The 18760-nt window shown below is 45.5% G+C and overlaps 1 protein-coding gene and 1 non-coding gene across 3 annotated transcripts in view; one reads left to right on the plus strand and one right to left on the minus strand.

Moving 5' to 3' along the window:
• NAV2 (neuron navigator 2) overlaps window positions 1–18760 on the plus strand; it is a 773425-nt gene that overhangs the window by 245285 nt on the left and 509380 nt on the right. The window lies entirely within an intron of this gene.
• Window positions 270–405, minus strand: LOC112204897 (small nucleolar RNA SNORA1). The gene has a single exon (XR_002938643.1). It is a non-coding gene; the product is annotated as a small nucleolar RNA SNORA1 (small nucleolar RNA).

The following is an 18760-nucleotide window of genomic DNA, read 5'->3' on the forward strand; positions in this document are numbered from 1 at the left end:
TTCTTGCTGAATCCACAGTCCTTCTGTCCATCTTAGTTGGGCTTCTTTTGTCTCCACTTCAATACAGACATACTGATGAAATACTTTAAAAACTTCCTATCCAGAATCTTTAGGGTCTAATTCTTCAAATAATTCACTTTAGGGCCCTAGCAGTTGAATTGTAGAAAGCATATTGCTATTTTGGCTAATGAGCAAAAATGCATTATTCTTTAACATTTTTCTAATGTTGAGGTTGTGTTGCATCCCATTTTCACTCGTGACCTTAGCAGAAATGTTACAGGTCTCATTGTCACCACTGTGATGTGTTTGCTGTGAATGGAAACATAGCTTGTTTCTCAATGTAGCCCCATTAACAATCTCTGGATCGCATGATCAACAGTGCCTATTCTCTTTGAGAATGGGGCATCACCTTCACAGTTCTTAGGATAAGCTATGCATATGTGACTGCCTTCATTTGTCACGGTCCAGGATAGTTTCTCATTCTTTTTTGTCTAGATGGTCAGGCGCCGTCATTGCCCTGTGTGCAGTGTGCCATGGTTGTCTCTTCTCTACTTAGGAACTGTCTTATTTCCTCACCTCTAATCTGAGAACAGCAGATGACCAACAAATCAATATTGGATCTATCAAAGGGATCTGAATATGGGCACCTCTATGTGAACTGCTTCAAACTGGATTCAATGATGTCCCAAACAGATGTAGATCCTGACCATGCGGATGTTATTGTCTAGGGGGAAAGATCAATTAGTGTAAGTGTGATAGGGATCAGGACTTGAAAGATAAAATTCCACGGTCCAGAACAACCATTGTGGGACCCTATAACCCACAAAAAGTAGGGGTTTGCCTTCAGGATCTGCTAGGGCTGAGCCTTGGGAGGACCTTGAGAAACTTTATCTTGAGGTCCTGAAATGGAAGATCTCTTTGCTTCCTGGGACCCCAAGACCCACAGCAGAGTTCTGCCTGGCTTTTCAGCGTATACAGATGGCTGGCTGCTTGTTGTGGACGCTGTCATAATTGTACATGCACTTTAGACATTGGCCATTCAGCTTCCCAGGCAGGCTATGGAGGCCACAATGAGCAAAAGCTAAGGATACAAGCCCAATCTACAGTTAAGTCCTGACCCCCTCACACTTATTGATCTTCCCTCCCAGAATAACATCTGCATGGCCAGCATCCACATATGTTTGGATCATCATTGAATCTAGCTTGAAGCAGGCCACATAGAGGCACCCATATTCATCCCTTTGATTGATTCAATATTGATTTGTTGCTCATTCAGCGCCTATCTTCATTGACTATCCTCTGCTTGTCCTTCATCTGCATCTTCCTCTGGTAACATACCAGCTGCTTCAGCCACCTTGGGCTTGTCACTGTTGTTTAAGCACTCCCACCGCTTAATGATCAGGTTCTCTCTGCCTGGAATACCCTTTCCTGCATCACTGCCTTCTTTCCACACCTACTAATCTCCTACTCAATCCTCAAAACAATTCCAAATGCCACCTCTTCTAGGAAGCCTTCCTAGATCACCTCAGAATTTTTTATTCCTCCATTTCCTGTCCTCCCATAGAACTTATACAGTATGTGACTTTCCACTTTAATTTGAATTATATTTTTGTCATTGCCCCCACTATGTTATAAAGCTTGATGTGGGCAAAGATTTTTATCTTACTGGTCTTCATAGTTGAATGTTTGGGGGAAGTCCATGAACTTGGGCTTTTTAATTCCTAGGTCTCTCTGGGTATGCAAACTTAGACAAGTTATCTAATATGTCTGAGTTTCACTATTCCCACCTGTAAAATAGGGATTTTTAAAAACTTGTGATAACAAGTTTATTGTTAGCATTAACTAAGATGACTTGTATGAAGTAACAATGAAAATAAAATAATAGTAATGAGAGCTGATATTGACTAAGTGCTCATTTAGGCACTGCTCTAAGCTTTTTACAAGTAGTTCATTTAAAATATTTTTTAAAATTTTGAAATAATGATAGATTTGTAGGAAGTTGCAAAGATGGTTGTGAGAGATCCCATGTAAAGATAGAACTGAGAGGTCCCTTTCACCTGGTTTTCTCCAATGTTTACACGTTATGTAATTATAGTACAGTTTCAAAACCAGGCAATTGACTGTGTGAGTATGGTTCTGTGTCCTTTTCTCACTTGTGTAAAATTGTGAGAATCTTACACAATCACCACAACAATCAAGATACAGAACTCTCCCCTGTCCACAAAGATCTCCCTTGTGCAGCCCCTTCAGAGTCATACCCACCCCTCTCCCTTCCGCCACCCCCAGCCCCTGGCAACCAACTATTAGTATGTTTTCTATCTGCAAAATGTTGTCATTTCAACAATGTTATCTAAGTAGAATGGCAAAGTATGTGACCTTTTAAGCTTGGCTTTTTTTTTTTTTTCCCACTCAGCATAATGCCTTTGAGATCCATTCAGGTTGTCTGTCTACAGTTCATTCCTCTGTTCCTGGTGAGTTCTGTTCCGTGGATATGCCACCAATATACCACTGATATACACCGATATACCACTGATACATGACTGACTGACAGACCATGGTTTAACCAGGAAAAGTATCTGGGTTGTTTCCAGTTTTTGGCTTTGACGTATAAAGCAGCTATAAATAGTTGTGTATAGATTTTTATTTCAAATGTAAGTCTTCATCTCACAGGGATAAATGCTTGGGGGTGCCATTGTTGAGTTACATGGTTAGTATATGTTTAGTGTTTTAGGAAGGAAGTCAAATTCTTTCCGAGGGTGGCTGTACCATTTTACATTCCCACCAGCAATGTGTGAGTGATTCAGTGTCTCTACATCTTTGCTGGAATTTGGTGTTGCCACTATTTTAATTTTATCTGTTCTAAAAGGTATGTAGTGACACCTTATCATGGTCTGACTTTCCATCTCCCTAATAGCTGGTGTTGTTGAACATTTTTTCACTGCTTATTTGCCATCTGTATATTCTTTTCAGTAAACTGTCTCTACATGTCATTTACCCATCTTCTGGTTGGATTGTTTGTTTTTTAATGTGGAGTTTTGAGTATTCTTTATATATGCTAGATATGGGTCCTTTGCCAGCTATGGGATTTGCACAATTAGCTCAGTTAATCCTCACGACAACTCATGAAGAAGATACTAGGATTATCCCAATTTAATAGATGAGGAAGTTGGGGCACTGAGAGGTTAGCACTGCGTGTGGCACACAGCAGGTTTCCAGGGAAACATCACAGTGAATTTCATGCAGATGGAGCTCAGACCAAAGGTACAGTAGCTCGAGGTACCTTGGTGGAATGCTGGGGCTGTTGGAGATAAGGAAGAGGAGCTGAAAGTGAAGGCCAGCAATGAGTAGAGGGACTTCGTACCGGCCCATCAGCCCATTTACCAGGTTGAGGAGTTGAGGCACAAGCACTAGAGCAGATTTCTATCTGTCTGTGTCATTAAGTTTCTGTAAGTTTCACTAAGTCTTTGAAAATTGTGTCTCTTTTCAACCGCATCCTACCTTTCTCCTGTGCTGCAAGGTTTGATGGTAGCTGGCTGGTTTCTACTTCGGGGACTTTTTTTTTTTTAAGAAGGGATTTCTCCTGTGTCTTCTCTATCCAGGGCACATAGAAGCAGGCTGCTGCTGCTGTCATGGAAAGCACAGTAACGAGTCAGGATACCAGTTGTCGGTCCCAGCATGGTAGTGAATAGTGCAGGAATTGAGTGCAAATAATTTCCCTGGGCTTTCCATCTCCATATCTGTAAAATGGGAGTGACAACAGTAGCTGGCTGGCAGAGTGATTGTATAGATTAGATAGAGAGGAGAGGTGGAGAACAGGGGCACTGGTAACACTCATGGGTTCAGAGTGGAACTCTTTCCTTTCTAGCTATGTAAACCTGAGCAGCGTGCTTAACTTTGCTAAGCCTCAGTTTTCTTATTTGAAAAATGGGGACAATCACAGTTCCTACTTTATGGACTTGGTGAGATATTGCACATAAAGCACTTGCAAAGATCCTCTCTCAAGATGAACATGATTAGTAATAACTAACATCTATCAAGCACTTACTTTGTGTCAGAATCTGCTTAAGTTCATCAAAATTAAGATTAGACACCAAGACAAGGACTTAGGTGCAAGTTTATATGGGAGGGGATCCCAGGAAGCAATGTGAGAGAACAGGGAAGTGAGATGGGGAGGAGTCATTTTGGTGGGCAATGGGGGCTCAGTCCCACTGGACATCCTCTTAGAGACTGAGAAACACACCTCAGAATCTCCACTGCTGTGTTTATCCACCATCTTCCAGTCCTTATTGGTGGAGGGTCACTCCTGGGGCATTCATTCACCACACCTTTGACCTACCCTGTGCTTGGGCTAAGCATATAACCATGACCAGGGAGCATCCTCAGGAGAAAGACTCAGGAAGGCATTGGCACATACAAGGAACTGAACTATCTGTGTGGGGCTTTGAGATTGGCTGAGGGGAAATTGATGAATGCTAGCAGTGTCTGCTACACCACTTTAAGCACTTTATAATATTAACTCATTTACTTCATGCAACAACACTATGAAATGTTCTATTATTATCCCCATTTTATAGATGAGGAAACTGAGACACAGAGGGGTTTTACAACTTGATAAAGGTTCTCCAGTCAGTCTGATTTCAGAGCCTGCATTCTTTTTTTATTTTTATTTTTTGAGACAGGATCTCACTCTGTTGCCCAGGCTGGAGTGCAATGGCACGATCATGACTCACTGTAGCCTCAACCACCCAAGCTCAAGTGATTCTCCTACCTCAGAGCCTCCCGAGTAGCTGGGACCACAGACACACTACCATGAAGGCTAATTTAAAAAAAAAATTTTTTTTTGTAGTGATGGGGTCTCACTATGTTGCCCAGGCTGGTCTCAAACATCTGGACTTAAGCAGTCCCCCTGCCTTGGTCTCCCAAAGTGCTGGGATTACAGGCATAAGCCACCATGCCTGGCCAGAGCCTGCATTCTTTTGAGAAGTTTTGACCATAATTCTCAGTAAAAAATGTATTTTATATCACAGTTCTGCTCCCAAACACACTTACACTAAATAAATAAAAGATTCCTAAAACAATACTCATCTGTACCACGTGCAGTGCACTCTGAAATTTTCTGATTTTTTTTAATCATGTTATTTTAAAAATGGTATTAGTCACCCAGTAAATTGTTTTCATAACCCAGTAATGGGCTGCAACCCACAGTTTTGGAAAAGACAGTGCTCTAAAATTCTATTTTATAGGACAATGTTGATGTCATAAGGCTGGCATGGGGAATGATATGGGGTAGGTGCCCAGGGAAGGTTGGTTTCCTTGTGTGCCCTTTCTGGCAAACCAGAGCCTATGAGCTGCTACCTTCTAGGCTTGCATACAGAGGCCTGGCTGGACCTAGCACATTTCTTAAATCCTAGACTTGCCCTAGTGGAATCTGCTCAGCCTCCTCCCTGGGGATGGGCACCATCTTGGGCTGTGACCTTCAATTCACCGGCTCCCCAGAAGCCAGCTCCTCCTTGGGAGGTGAGGTTATACCCTGTCCCCACAACGTTGTCATTTCCTTCCCCTGAGTCTCTCTGTGTGAGGATTGTTCCCCTAATCAGGATGGAGACGCAGTTCATTACAAGCTGGTGAGGCAACGGCTCTGTGCTCCAGGCCCGAGACAGGCTGTCTGGGAGCTTGGCCAGCCTCCCACTGCCCCGGACACCAGGGCAGTGGCCTCAGAGCAGAACCAGCTCGCTGGGTTTGTCTGCCCCCTTCCCAAGGGACACAGGCAGACAGACACTGTTTGCTGAGACTTCCACAGCTTTCATTATTACAAAACCTCTGCCATGCTCAGACAATGAGTTTCAGCAAATGATAGCACTACTTCCGAGAGCATCTGTAGAGCACCTAGAATAACAACTGGACTTTATTGAGTGTTTACCATGCACCAAGCCCTGGGCTAAACACTTCATCTGCAGGCTGTTCATCTTTATGGCAAACCCAGTAGGTAGGTATAACTATCCCCACTCTGCAGATGCAGAAACGGAGGCACAGAATGTTTTGGTAGCTAAACAAGCTCACCAGGAGGCTAGAAGGTGGCCACACCTAGCTGGCCCCCCTGACTCCACCAACTGCCTCCCTTTGCTGTGTTGTATGCAAGAATGTGACTCCAAGTTTTTCTTCCTTCTGGATCCAACTCTGGCTTCACTCTGCTCAGCAGCCAGGTGAGTTTCCATAGGTGACTTTGTCTCTCTGAGCCAAGTTTCCTCATCTGTAAAACAGGGCCTAGTGCTACTTCCTTCCTCAGGCTGTTAGGAAGAGTAAATGAAATAATGTATATAAATGCATCTCCCAGAGCTCCTAACACATAAGAAGTGCTCAATAAATCTATTTATGAAAGAGTTGATTCAGCTGTTGTCCTACTGACTTGACAGTATCCCACAGCCATTTCCCAGAGGCATGATGTCACCATCCAGAGGATAATAGCAGCCAATCTAGAAACCTCCATGTGTTCCTGGGCTTCTCATATTTATGCCTTGTCTTGCCTCGCTGCCCCATCTTACTACTGACTTCCCTGGGGCAGAAATCTCCAATATGACTAATATCTCTTGGAGGGCTATGAGGAAGCCATTTATTTCCTCCAACAACAGACCCTTCCACCCAGGATGAGGAGAATAGCCATGTGGTGGCTACAGAGCCTGGTGCAGAAATTCTCATTAGCTGCAGTTTAATTACTGCCTGCCGTATAGGTTTTTAATAACAGTAAGTCCCAATTAGTTGCTTGTTACTTCAGAAATAATTACTGATAGTGGACCTTTGTCTCTGTTTTAATTCCAGCTTCATGCCCAAGCTGCGGAAGTCTAAACAAGTGGGCATTTTTAGCTGAAGGAGGTGGGGAGGATTGGGGATGTGTGAGGAATGTCTGCACAGAACTGCGAGTTTTACTGGGGTGCGTGTGTTTGTCTGAGATGAGTGGAGGAATGGCCGTGGCCATTTCTCACCTCTATAAAGAAAATCCTGGGCCCTTGTCTTGAGCTAAGGACAGGGATGGGGCCCTGCTCTCAAGGGCAGGTGGGTCTGGGACATAGCATTCTCTGCACAGAGAGACCACGGGGGAGCTGGCCTCCAGTTATGACCCATGCCAATGGCATGCCCTTCCGCTGCCCTGGGGGGCCAGGCCCCAGCCACTGACCAGCTCAGAAGCAGATGCCGCCGCCCCCTGACAGTGACAGGCACAGCCAGATGGAAGAGCGGCTTTTGGGAGCAGGGAGAGGGGAGGGGGTGTGCCGTCTCTTCTGCAAGGGCAGTGCCCCAGCCTCAGCCACACTTCTGATCTGCAGTCCAACAGACCTTTCTAGCATGCCAAAGAGAACCTGGGGGTGCCAGGGGGTCCTCAGAGCTCACACTGCACTTGTGGCACCCACAGCGAGTAGCCATCCGTGAGCCGAGGAAACTGTACACAGGTAAGACGGTCACTGTGCTTTGTTTGAAGTAAGGTAGTCTCCTAGCTTCAGGGAATTCTTTTTCAGTCTGACCTGCTTTTATGCTGCTTTTTCTTTTTAACTTTTATCCTATTGTACCTGGGAAGCTATTGTAGTGCTGATGAGTTATTGTCTGCTGAAGTTATGTAGTGATCAGAGCTAACATGTGTTGGGCATGCCAGACCCTCTTCTAGGTGATGTATACGTATTTATTCATTTAACCTCACAGACAATGCTCTGAGGTAAATATAATTATTATTATCAGCCCTCATTTGCAGATGAGGAAATGGAAGCACACAGAAAGATTAAGGAATTTGCCCGAGGTCACCCAGCCCATATGTGGCAGAGCTAGGGAGATTCTCTCCCAAGGAGTTTGACTCCACCACCAAGCTTTTGACCAGTAGGTTATCCTGCCTCTTATGGGAAGGACTTGACCCATTAGAGAATGGGCTGCTTCACAATGCGAATATCCCCTGTGATTTTTCTTTAGTTGGCTCTGCATAATACATTCTTTTATGGCCTGTGTATGTGTGTGCATTTGGTGATCCTTATGTTGATTTTTGGTTCCAACTGTGTTCTCTGAAAGCTTCTCTCCATTTGAAATGTCTGGGTCCAGTCAAATGCCTCTGCTCTTAGTGTTTGTGCAGTTTCCATGATGGATGAAATGGCAGGGGCACTTCTGAGCCCAGCCTAGGACTGTGGCCCAGGCCACCCACGTTTGGAGGTGACAAAGCCCTCTGTGCCATCATGCTGGCCAGCGTTGGTCCTTTTCAATGTGTCCTCATGCCCAACTTGTCTTTCTCTCTTTCCTCATGCCCAACTTGTCAAGGGAAGATGTCACACTGCTGAGCCAGTAATTTGCTTTTTTTCTCACCATGTTCTTTGGTTTCTTTCCCCCTGAGAATCCTTTCCAGTGGAATTGCAAATGGTTTGGCTGGAAAAACCTGCTGAAAATACACCCTTTCTCATGTTTTCCTTCTTACCTCCTGTTCATTTCATCCATCCAGCCAACCTGCAAGGTTGTCTTATTGTTAATAATCTGGGCTACTCTGTGTTTGGAGGTTCATTTGGAAAATTGTGTCCAGCAGGCAGAAATGCTCCACTTCATCTCAGACACAAAGGCGTTCTTTGAAGGTACAAAGGGTTTAGTATTAAATAAGTAAGCAAACAAGCCTGGCCTTTGAGGAGAGAAGTGTGGAAGGGGTAGGGAGAAAAAGAAAACTGCCTCATCAAACTGTACCTCGGTTTATTTAGACAAGGGGAGCTTATTTGTGTTTATTTTATGCTCACGTCCTAAGGTTTCAAGGAATGCTTCTGTAATCTACTCCAGAGGCATCAGGGCTCTTGCCAGAATCCCTTGATGGTCAATCTTTTTGAAGTGTCAGGTGAAATGTGGGTGAAGGGGCTATTCTGTTTGAGAAACAGCATGAGGGAGGGCTGATCCATTTTTCTAGTTACTGGGAACGTTTCCCTTCACTGCGAGGGCTGATGCTCTTCTCCTGGCAGTATCTGCCCAGAAAAATCTCAAGCTTTAATGGGTATATCTCTTCCTTTTCTCTCTCTCCAAACTGAATTGCATCCATGTCTTAGTCTGGATCCTCCAACACAGACTGTGAAGTAAGTATTTCAGTACAAGTAGTTTATTTGGGAAGCGATTCCAGGAAGCACTGTGAGGGAGTGGGGAGTGAGACAGCGAGGAGAAAGCCAATAAAAGGTGTGCTAATGGGTGGGTTACTATAATGGGCAGCTGGGCTCAATCCCACAGGGGCCCTCTGAAGGACTATGTTGGACCTACCTGAGAATTGTCCCGTGGAGGAACAAAGAAGCTGGGGTGTTTATGCACCAACTCATCTGCCTCATTGGGTGTGGTTTTCTCCTGGGATATGAGAACCCCAGCACTTCTGGCCTGCCCTGTTTGATGCACAAGAATCTCTCAGAGACAGGATGTCCCTAGGCGAGGGACATGCCCACTGTCTGTGGATGACCTCCAGGCTAAGCCAAGGGAACATGACAGGGTGTCAACAGCATCTGCTAAAGCAACCAACTGCTCTAACATTGTGTGCACTGGATAAAATTATAACAGTTGCCAATATTTACGTATAACCTCTAGCCAGTTACATGTGTATTAATCTTATTGATCCCCTAAAACTTTTGAGGAGGGGCTGCTGTCATCATCTACAGTACAGCATTGTGGCTAAGAACATGGACTCTGGAGCCAGAATAACTGGGTTCAAATCTCACCTCTTCTGCTGGGTAGTTGTGTGATTTGGACGGGTTTCTTAGCTTCCTTGAGCCTCAATTTCTATACCTGCGAAATGGGGATAACAATAGTAACTACTTTGTAGTATTGTTTTTGAAGATCAAATAAGTTAATACACATAAAAGCAATTATGATAGTAGGCATATACTAGATGTTCAATAAACACTAGCTGGTGTTATCCTACAGATGAAGAAATTGAAGCTCAAGGAGGTTCTTAGCTGAAGGTTTTATAGCCACCAAATGGTAGAGGCAAGATCTTAACTCAGGCTTTCTGCAGCAGCATCACTTTTTCTACTATACCATGTGACTTTGTAATCATTAATACATGAGAAAGCACTTTCTAAACTGTAAAGTGCTCCACAGAAGCTTTGTTTATATACTATTTCTCCTCCTTGGAACAGCAGATACAGTCTTGTTCTCTCAAGAGCTTCAGCCTGGTCTTTGAATTCTGCTATCTGTCATCTCTGTACACCTGGCACTGGGCACAGTGTCTGGATGGGTGTCAGCTAGGTGGATGAGTTACCCAAAGCCCAGGACTGGCCCAGTGATCCCTTCCTTCAGAGCTCCTGCCTGCGAACTTCTGCTCAAAGTCAGGCCCTATCTCTATCACACACCCCAATTGCTGCTGCTTCCTCCTCCCTACTGCCCCTACACCCTACTTGGAACATCCTCCCTGTTCCACCCTGCCTTCTGCCTGGTCCAGTGATCATCTCCCACACCCCACTTCTACAATTTCTCCTTCCCTTGCCTCTGCAGTGGCCCTCCGGCCTCCCCTCCTGGACTCAGAGCAGCCCTCTACTTGGTCCTTTTTGGATGGTGCTCTTGGGTATGTGTGTCAGTCTGGGCTTCCTACCCTGACCATAAGTTTCTTGTGGGCATAACTGAGTGGCATTTTTTCCTTTATTCATTTATTTATCCACTGTGGTCCCAGACATGGTACCCCATCTGGTAATGGGGAAATGGGAACAGGCAGAACAAGATGGATCCATGGTTGAAGAGCTCAGTTTGGGGGAAAACTGGCATGCAAACATTGCTATCGGTGACAGTGAATCTTGGTGGGGACACAGAGCTGAGGTGCCCAGAGACTAGGATATTCTCTCTCTATGCGATGGGGTCAGAGATGAAGTGACACTAAAGCTCAGTTGTTAGCTTAGGAATGATTTGGTTGCAAGGAAAATAAACTTGCTCAAGCCAGGTTTTGGAAAAGTGGGAGTGGGAATCTTTTAGAAACAAAGAGCAGGAACTTCTCCTCTAGGAACTAGAGAATCATCAGGGCATATGATGTCTGTCCTGCTCCTCTCTGCATGGCTTCCTTTCTGCACACAATCCTACACTGCCCAGCTCTGAGCCTAGATGACCTGCCCCACCAGGGCCCCATGGTCCTGTTGTCCCAGTTTCGAATCCCTGTGACACTCTGATTGGCTCAGCTTGGGCTGAGTGTTCATCCCCAGTCCAATCAGCTTTGGCCAGGAAATTGGGGACGTCAAGTATGAAAAGGATGCACAATCCCCCAGTGGGGGTGGGAGGCAAGGAGTGCTTCTCTACAAGTCTTTTTTTTTTTTTTTTTTGAGATGGAGTCTCGCTCTGTTGCCCAGGCTGGAATGCAGTGGCGCGACCTCAGCTCACCACAACCTCCGCCTCCCGAGTTCAAGCTATTTTCCTGCCTCAGCCTCCCGAGTAGCTGAGACTGCAGGTGCACACCACCATGCCCGGCTAATTTTTGTATTTTTAGTAGAGATGGGGTTTCACTATGTTGGCCAGGCTGGTCTTGAGCTCCTGACCTCATGATCTGCCTGCTTCGGCCTCCCAAAGTGCTGTGATGACAGGCATGAGCCACCGCACCCGGCCACTTCTCTACAAGTCTTGAAGGGAGAGTATATTAGTTTCCTGGGGCTGCCATAACAAGTTACCACAAACTTGGTGACTTAAGACAACAGAAATTTATTCTCTCACTGTTCTGCAGGTCAGAAATATAAAAATCAAGGCGTGGGCAGAGCCATGCTTTCTTGGCAGACTCTAGAGGAAAGTCCTTCCTTGCCTCTTCCAGCTCTGGTGGCTCCAGGCGTCTCGTGGCTGTGACAGCATCACTCCAATCTCTGCCTTTGTTTTCACCTGGCCCCCTCCTCTGTATCTTCTCCCCTTCTCTTCTCTTCTGAGGACATTTGTTATTGGATTTAGGGGCCACCCTAATCTAGGATAATCTCATTTTATGACCATTAACTTTACACCTGCAAAGATCCTTTTTCCAAATGTGGTTGTTTCTATGGATTCCAGGTGGACATATCATTTAGGGGACCACCATTCAACCCACTACAGTGAGAGTCTGAAAGATGGAGAAAGGGAGGAAGGGCATTCTAAGTTGAGGGAACAGCATGAGCAAAGGATCATTACTCAGGGAGCAATGACACATTTCTGCTCCATGGGCAGAGGGTTCACTGATGGCAACAGAGAGGGCTGAGGTTACATAGGACCATACCACAAAAGGACTTCCACGTCACGTAGTAGCTTTGCCTTGTGGGCAGCAGGGGGGTCCACTGGTGGTTCTCGAGTGACAGAGGAGCATTATAAAATTTAAAATTTGTATTGTAAGCAGATCCTTCTGGCTGCAGCATGGAGCTGTATTAGAGGGGGACAGAAATGGAGGGAGGGAGATATTCACAGTTATAAACACCCACTTTGTGCCAGGCATGTTTCTAGAGACTAGAAATAGAGCAAAAGAGGGCCAGGCACAGTGGCTTATGTTTGTAATCCCAGCACTTTGGGAGGCCAAGGCAGATGGATCACGAGGTCAGGAGATTAAGACAATCCTGGCTAACACAGTGAAACGCCATCTCTACTAAACATACAAAAAATTACCCTGGCATGGTGGCATGCGCCTGTAGTCCCAGCTACTTGGGAGGCAGAGGCAGGAGGATCGCTTGGACCCGGGAGGCGGAGGTTGCAGTGAGCCAGGATTGCGCCACTGCACTGCACTCCAGCCTGGGCAACAGAGCCAGACTCCATCTCAAAAAAAAAAAAGAAAAGAAAAGAAACAGAGCAAAAGAGAAAAGGGACTAGGCTGCTGCTATATTAGAGCAGCATATCTAAAGCAGGGAGAGAGGAAAAAAAGCAGAGGAACAAAGATGTATGACGTTAACTGGTAATAAGAGCTCAAAAGGAAAATCAAGCAAAGAAAGGGGTATAGTGAGTGATGGAAGGTTTTATATAGGAGGTTCAAGGACGGCCTTTCTGATGAAGTGACATTTGAGTAGAGCCTGAAGGAAGGGAGGGAGGGAGCTATAAGGGTTCTGAGGGAAGAGTGTTCTGGGCAGAGGGAATGGCATGTGCAAAGGTCCTGAGGCAGGAGCATGCTGGGCATGTTCAAGGAACAGCAAGGAAGAGTGTGTGGCTGGGGGAGAGGGAGCAAGGGGAAGAGAAGTAGGCAGTAGCATCAGAGAGGCAGTAGGCTGTATCACATAGGACTTTCTAGGGCCCAGTAGAACTTTGGCTTTTACTGTGAGTGAGATAGGGGGCTTTGGAGGGTTTTAAGCAGAGGAGAAACATCATGTGACTTAAATGTTTTTAAAGAATTACTCTAGAGGCTGTGAGAAGAAGAGATTGTGGGCTGGAGGTGAGGGTAGGAGGAGGCTACTGCAACAGTCAGGATGAAAGATGACAGTGGCTTGGACTGGGGGGGCAGCGGTGGTGTGTTTAAACGTGGCCAGGTGCTAAATATATGCTCAAATTAGAGTTGATAGGATTTATTAATGGATGGTGTATAGAGTGTGAAAAAGAGGAGTCAAAAATGACTCCAAGCATTGGGGTCCGAGCAACAGGAAGGATGGAGTTGTCATTTATGGGGTTGGGGAACTGCAAGAGGACTGGGCTGGAGCAGCTAGGATTGAGAGTTTGGGGACACATTAGATATTGGTGGCTTGGGATGCATTAAATCGTTGAATCTTGCTTTGTGCCAGGCAATGCTCTAACTACCTCATGGCTATTAACTCCTGTGACACTTGTAGCAGCCTCATGAGATGGGCACTTTTATCCCTCTATTTTACAGGTGAAGAAGCTAAGGCCCTGAAGTTGGTTGATATGGTTTGGCTATGTCCCCATCCAAATCTCATCTTGAATTGCAGCTCCTGCAATTCCCATGTGTCGTGAGAGGAACCTGGTCTGGGATTGAATTATGGGGGCGGGTCTTTACTGCCCTTTCTTATAATAGTGAATGAATCTCATGAGATCTGATGGTTTTAAAAATGGGACTTTCCCTGTACAAGCTCTCTCTTTGCCTGCTGCCATCCATGTAAGACATGACTTGCTCCTCCTTGCCTTCTGCCATGATTGTAAGGCCTCCCCAGCCATGTGGAACTGTAAGTCCATTAAACCCATTTTTCTTCCCTGTCTTGGGTGTATCTTTATCAGCAGCATGAAAATGGACTAATACATTGGTTAACTTACCCAAGGCCTCTAGTTGGTGAATTGCAGAGCTAGGATTGAGCCCAGACAGCCTTTGTCCAGGGTTCATGTTCTAACTACTACATTGGACTGCTGCCTGTTTTTTGAAAGGTCCAGGGGAGGAGTTGGGACAAGGGATATTTACTTAGGAAAGAAAAAATACCCACAGCTGGTTCTGATGTGCCTCCATCCAGCTGCCCCTTCAACCCCCAAACTCATCTAGATCTTTTGGTTTTGGGGGAGAAGCACTTAGTAGTCTGGCCCAGCACCACTTAAGATCCTCTCCCAAGGAGAGTAAAGGAAGATGGACTCTGCACTGATCCTAAGTGTATTTACCGTTTCCTCTTGTCTGTGAAATGCAAGCTTTATTTCTATCTATTTTACAAACATATACTGCAGGAAAATAATGGCTTAGTGGAAATGTTTAAGTTTCTGGGCCCCAAACAATTTCTAAATATTATTTAAAAAAAAAAAGAAAGTCATGAAAAGCAGCATAAGCTCTACTTAGCTGAGACCTGTGCAAGGGAGCATGTGAGGATGGAAGGGTTAGCGGGGAGGAGGGTAGACACAGGCCTCCACAAAGCCTTCCTGGCATAGGCAGCCGCACTGCCTCCTGGACCTCATTTGTTTGCCTAGAAAGGACTCTTTCTCAATGCAGCCTTTTTCTAAGGGCTTCTAGCAAGGTCCCTGCAAAATGGGTCATTTCTTTTCATCAGATTTGGGATTTGGAAAGTCCTGGTATTCCAGGCCCCGGACAGGATTTGGGCGTGGGTTGTGTTGTTTCCCTGGGACATCCTATTAACATGCAACCAATGCAACCCACTGCTCATCGATGAGGAGATGAGGAGAGAGGGATAGTGGATTACTCCAGGAAATCCAGGGGCCTGTGGAATCATACCGTTTCAGACGGAGGCAAAAGATTAATCGGGATTAGTGAGGGGTCTGCATTCAAGACTGGTTTTGAACTATATAATTTTATCTGTTTGAGTTCTACTTAAGTGCTCAGAATTACTCAGAGGCAGTTAAGCAGAGATCCCTAGGGAGAGCTTGCTTTATTGCAGTTAGGAATAATCTGTGACTGGCTTCTTGGCAGCACAAGCCAAACTCCTTTGTTTGGCTGTGAAGACTCTGCAAAGCCTGAGCCTACTTACTGGTTTGTTATTTCAAAGTGTATTGGATATTGGATACTATTACATGCCAGGTAATTTGCTGGATGCTTTCACATTTGTTGCTTTATTTAACCTTCACCCTAATCCTGAGGCTTAAATGTTACACTACTCATTTATAGATAAAGAAACTGAGGCTCAGAGGTGTCAGCTTGCCCCAGGTGTTAAAGCTGATGAGAGTAAGAGCTTTGACTCAGTGTCCAGTGCTCCTCGCTGACCTCACTTCTCCATTTTCCACTTTTTTCTCCCTTAGCCGTCCTCTCCTCACCTGCCCCCTCCCAACTGCTTCAGCTAAACTCTGCCCAGTCCCAGCTCCTTGCCTTTCCTCTTGCTGTTGTTCCAAGCAGGCACTCAATGTTAGTCTCATCCAAATCTCCAAGCCCTGTCCTATTCCCTGTTAATTCTTCAAAGTGCCCACAGAGGGGAACCTCAAAGGTCACTTGGAAGTGGAAGCACTCTAAATTACCTCTGCCAAGAGATATGACACCCAGAACATCATGGAAGCAGACAGAAGAGTCTCCTACAAGACCCTCATCTTGTTTCTGTATTATCCTTTATTTTTTATTGTTTTAGCCTGTTATCAAGCTAATTGCAATCCCAAAGGCAGGCCACCAGCATGGCCTTACCTGAGATCTTAGAAATGCAGAGGCTCAGGCCCCACTCCAGATCCATTGACTCACAATCTGCATTTTAACAGGATCTCCAAGTGATTCTCCAACACTTTGAAGTTGGAGATGCATTGCTCCAGCTGGCATGCACCTTCCACACCGTATGGGCCAGCTCCCAGGCCAGGGAAGGAAAAGAAGGGTCTGCTTACAGCTGGGCTCTGATCGGCCTTGCAGAGCAGGCTGGTAACCACACTGGTTACAGGGCCACTCTCAGTTTGTGTCCCTGGAGAGTTTGAAGAAGGTGCAGTGGAGATGGCTCCTACCATCCATTCCAGTTGGATCTTCAGCTGTTACTCTACATAGGCCCATGGGGGTGGCTATCACCCTCAATCCTGACTTCTTTCTCAGATCTTCCACTATCTGCCTTTGAAACGGGGAGCCCTCTTGGCCCAGAGGAAAGCCAGGATGATTGGTCCCTAGCTGCCCTGTTCTTGCTCTGCTAGGCCTGGGGACCAGCTCTGTTCCGCCTTGCCATCATGAGCTCTGGGGAAGGCAGCCCACTGGTGAGCAGAAGAGGCACTGCCTTTCTAAGTGGAGCTAGGATAGCTGTCATCTGAGGTTGCAGCTGGAAGATGGGCCAGTTCCACTTAAATGTATCTGACTGCTACTTAACCCAACACTGCAGGCTTCCTGCCACATCAGCTGATTGTACTCCTTGCCCCAAAGGAAGGAGTAAGCAGTTACTTCTTGCACACTGTCTCCACTCATGGCTCAGCTCTTTTCCTTGTCAGTCTTGGAGTCTCTAATGAATGGGTATGGCTGGACTGAGAATACTTTTGAGGGACAGGGAAGTAAACAGACTCATGGAGCAGGATTTGAGATGGGAACTCAGATTACAGACTTCATAATCACAGCTTGGAAGAGAAGCGTCATGTGTAAAGGGAACCAAGAAGAAAAGGTACATCATGTCCTTTCAAAACATTTCAGCAAAGATTCTTCAAACAAGATAACTGACCACAGAACCCTAGTCTTGCTTCTTTATTGTTCTTACTATTATGCTAGATCAGGAGGCTAAATGCAATCCCAAGAGCTACTGTGTATTGATGGCTTACTTTGATCCAGGGACTGTGCTGTGCACATCAATGCATTATCTCAGTTCAAAACCAGAACCTCCCCCAATTCTCCCATTTTACAGCTGAAGAAAAAACAATAACAACCCTGGTTACCCATCAATAGGAGGCAGTTTTCAAATTCATCTCTGACCTCAAGACTTCTCTGCACCACCACGCTGTGCATTCCAGCAGAGCAAATGGGAGGCTTGGGGACTGTTCAGAGCTCTGTTGTTCAAATAAACAGAACTCATGCTTTCACTGCACGAACATAGGTGTGTTCATAAGTGGTAACATGTTGTTCAGACCACTGCCTCCTTCCTAGGATGTCAGATCCCTTCATCTGCCATCATGTCCTCTCTTATGCTATGTCCAGATGCCAGCTGAAGCCCAGCAGATGCCACTATGAAAAGAAAGCACAAGAAAAGCAAATACACTGCCTTGCAGTGCTTATTAGTGCATGAACACAATGATGCCCTTGATGTTTTTCAGAGGAAGGGGCTTGCAGCCCAAGTCCACTTCAGGATGTGAACTTATCTCCACACAAAGGTTCAATTGAAATGACAGTGTTTATTTATTTTGAGGAAACTTGTCCTGTGTCAACCATGATCTGGAGGAGAAAAGATAGCCATATGCCATACGGGCAAGTCCCACACACTCACACACAAGTACGCCCATAAAACCTAGTTGTACTGACATTAGGAAACGGAAATACTCCTGTAAGAAACAGGATTTCCTTCCCTTTCTTTTGGAGCCAGCTCTATTGGTTCCCTATTGCTACTGTAACAAATTACCACTAACTCTGTGGCATGAAACAATGCAAATTAATGACTTTCTGGAGGTGCGAGTTGAAAATCTAGGTGTCAGCAGGGCTGCATTCCTCCTGGAGGCTCTAGAGGGAGAATCAATTTCCTTGTCTTCCCCAGTTTCTAGAGGCTGCCCACACTGCTTGGCTGGCCCCCAGCTGCAATCACTGGCATCACTGTGACCTCTGCTTTCATGGTCTCATTTCCTTCTCTCATTCTTCTGCCTTCTTCTCCCATCTTTAAGGTCCCTTGTGATTACACTGGGCCCACCTGAATAATCCAAGATCATCTCCCTATTTTAAGATCCTTAATTTAATCTCATCTGCAAAATTACTTTTGTCATAAATGTACCTATTCATAGGTTCAGGGGATTGGGTCGCAGACATCTCTAGATGGCACGATTCTGCCTAGTACACCAGTACAGGCCTTTTTGAAAGCAGATAACACTGTGAGCTGTGTTAATTAAAGATAAGCTGCAGGCATATTTTAGCCATTTATCTTACTACTAAAAGGACAGTAACCAATTCCAAATATAAAAATTGAAACAAAAATTGAAATTGAGAGTTGCAAATTGAGAAAGAGAGGAAAGAGGGGAGGGAGAAAAAGAGAATACAAAATATATCAAGAATGAGTCCGTAGAAACACAATGAACACCTTCTGCAGAGGGGAGAGAGAGAGGTAGAGAGGGAAGAAGAGCAGGTGAAGGGAGGATGAAGGTAAGGAAAAGTATTACAGGTGAGGGAATAGCACGGGCAAAGGTCTAAAGGCAAGATGGAGCCATCACCAGTTCATTCATCCTGGCGCTGAGGTTGGTGGTTTGTAGGTTAGTCTTTCCTGGAGACACTAAGTGCCTTGAAGACAGGAATCATGTGTACCCCAAGGGCTAAGCAGAGACTAACCACTGCATGCCTCAC

Source organism: Pan troglodytes, chromosome 9 (assembly GCF_028858775.2).
Source record: "Pan troglodytes isolate AG18354 chromosome 9, NHGRI_mPanTro3-v2.0_pri, whole genome shotgun sequence".
NCBI lineage: Eukaryota > Metazoa > Chordata > Mammalia > Primates > Hominidae > Pan > Pan troglodytes.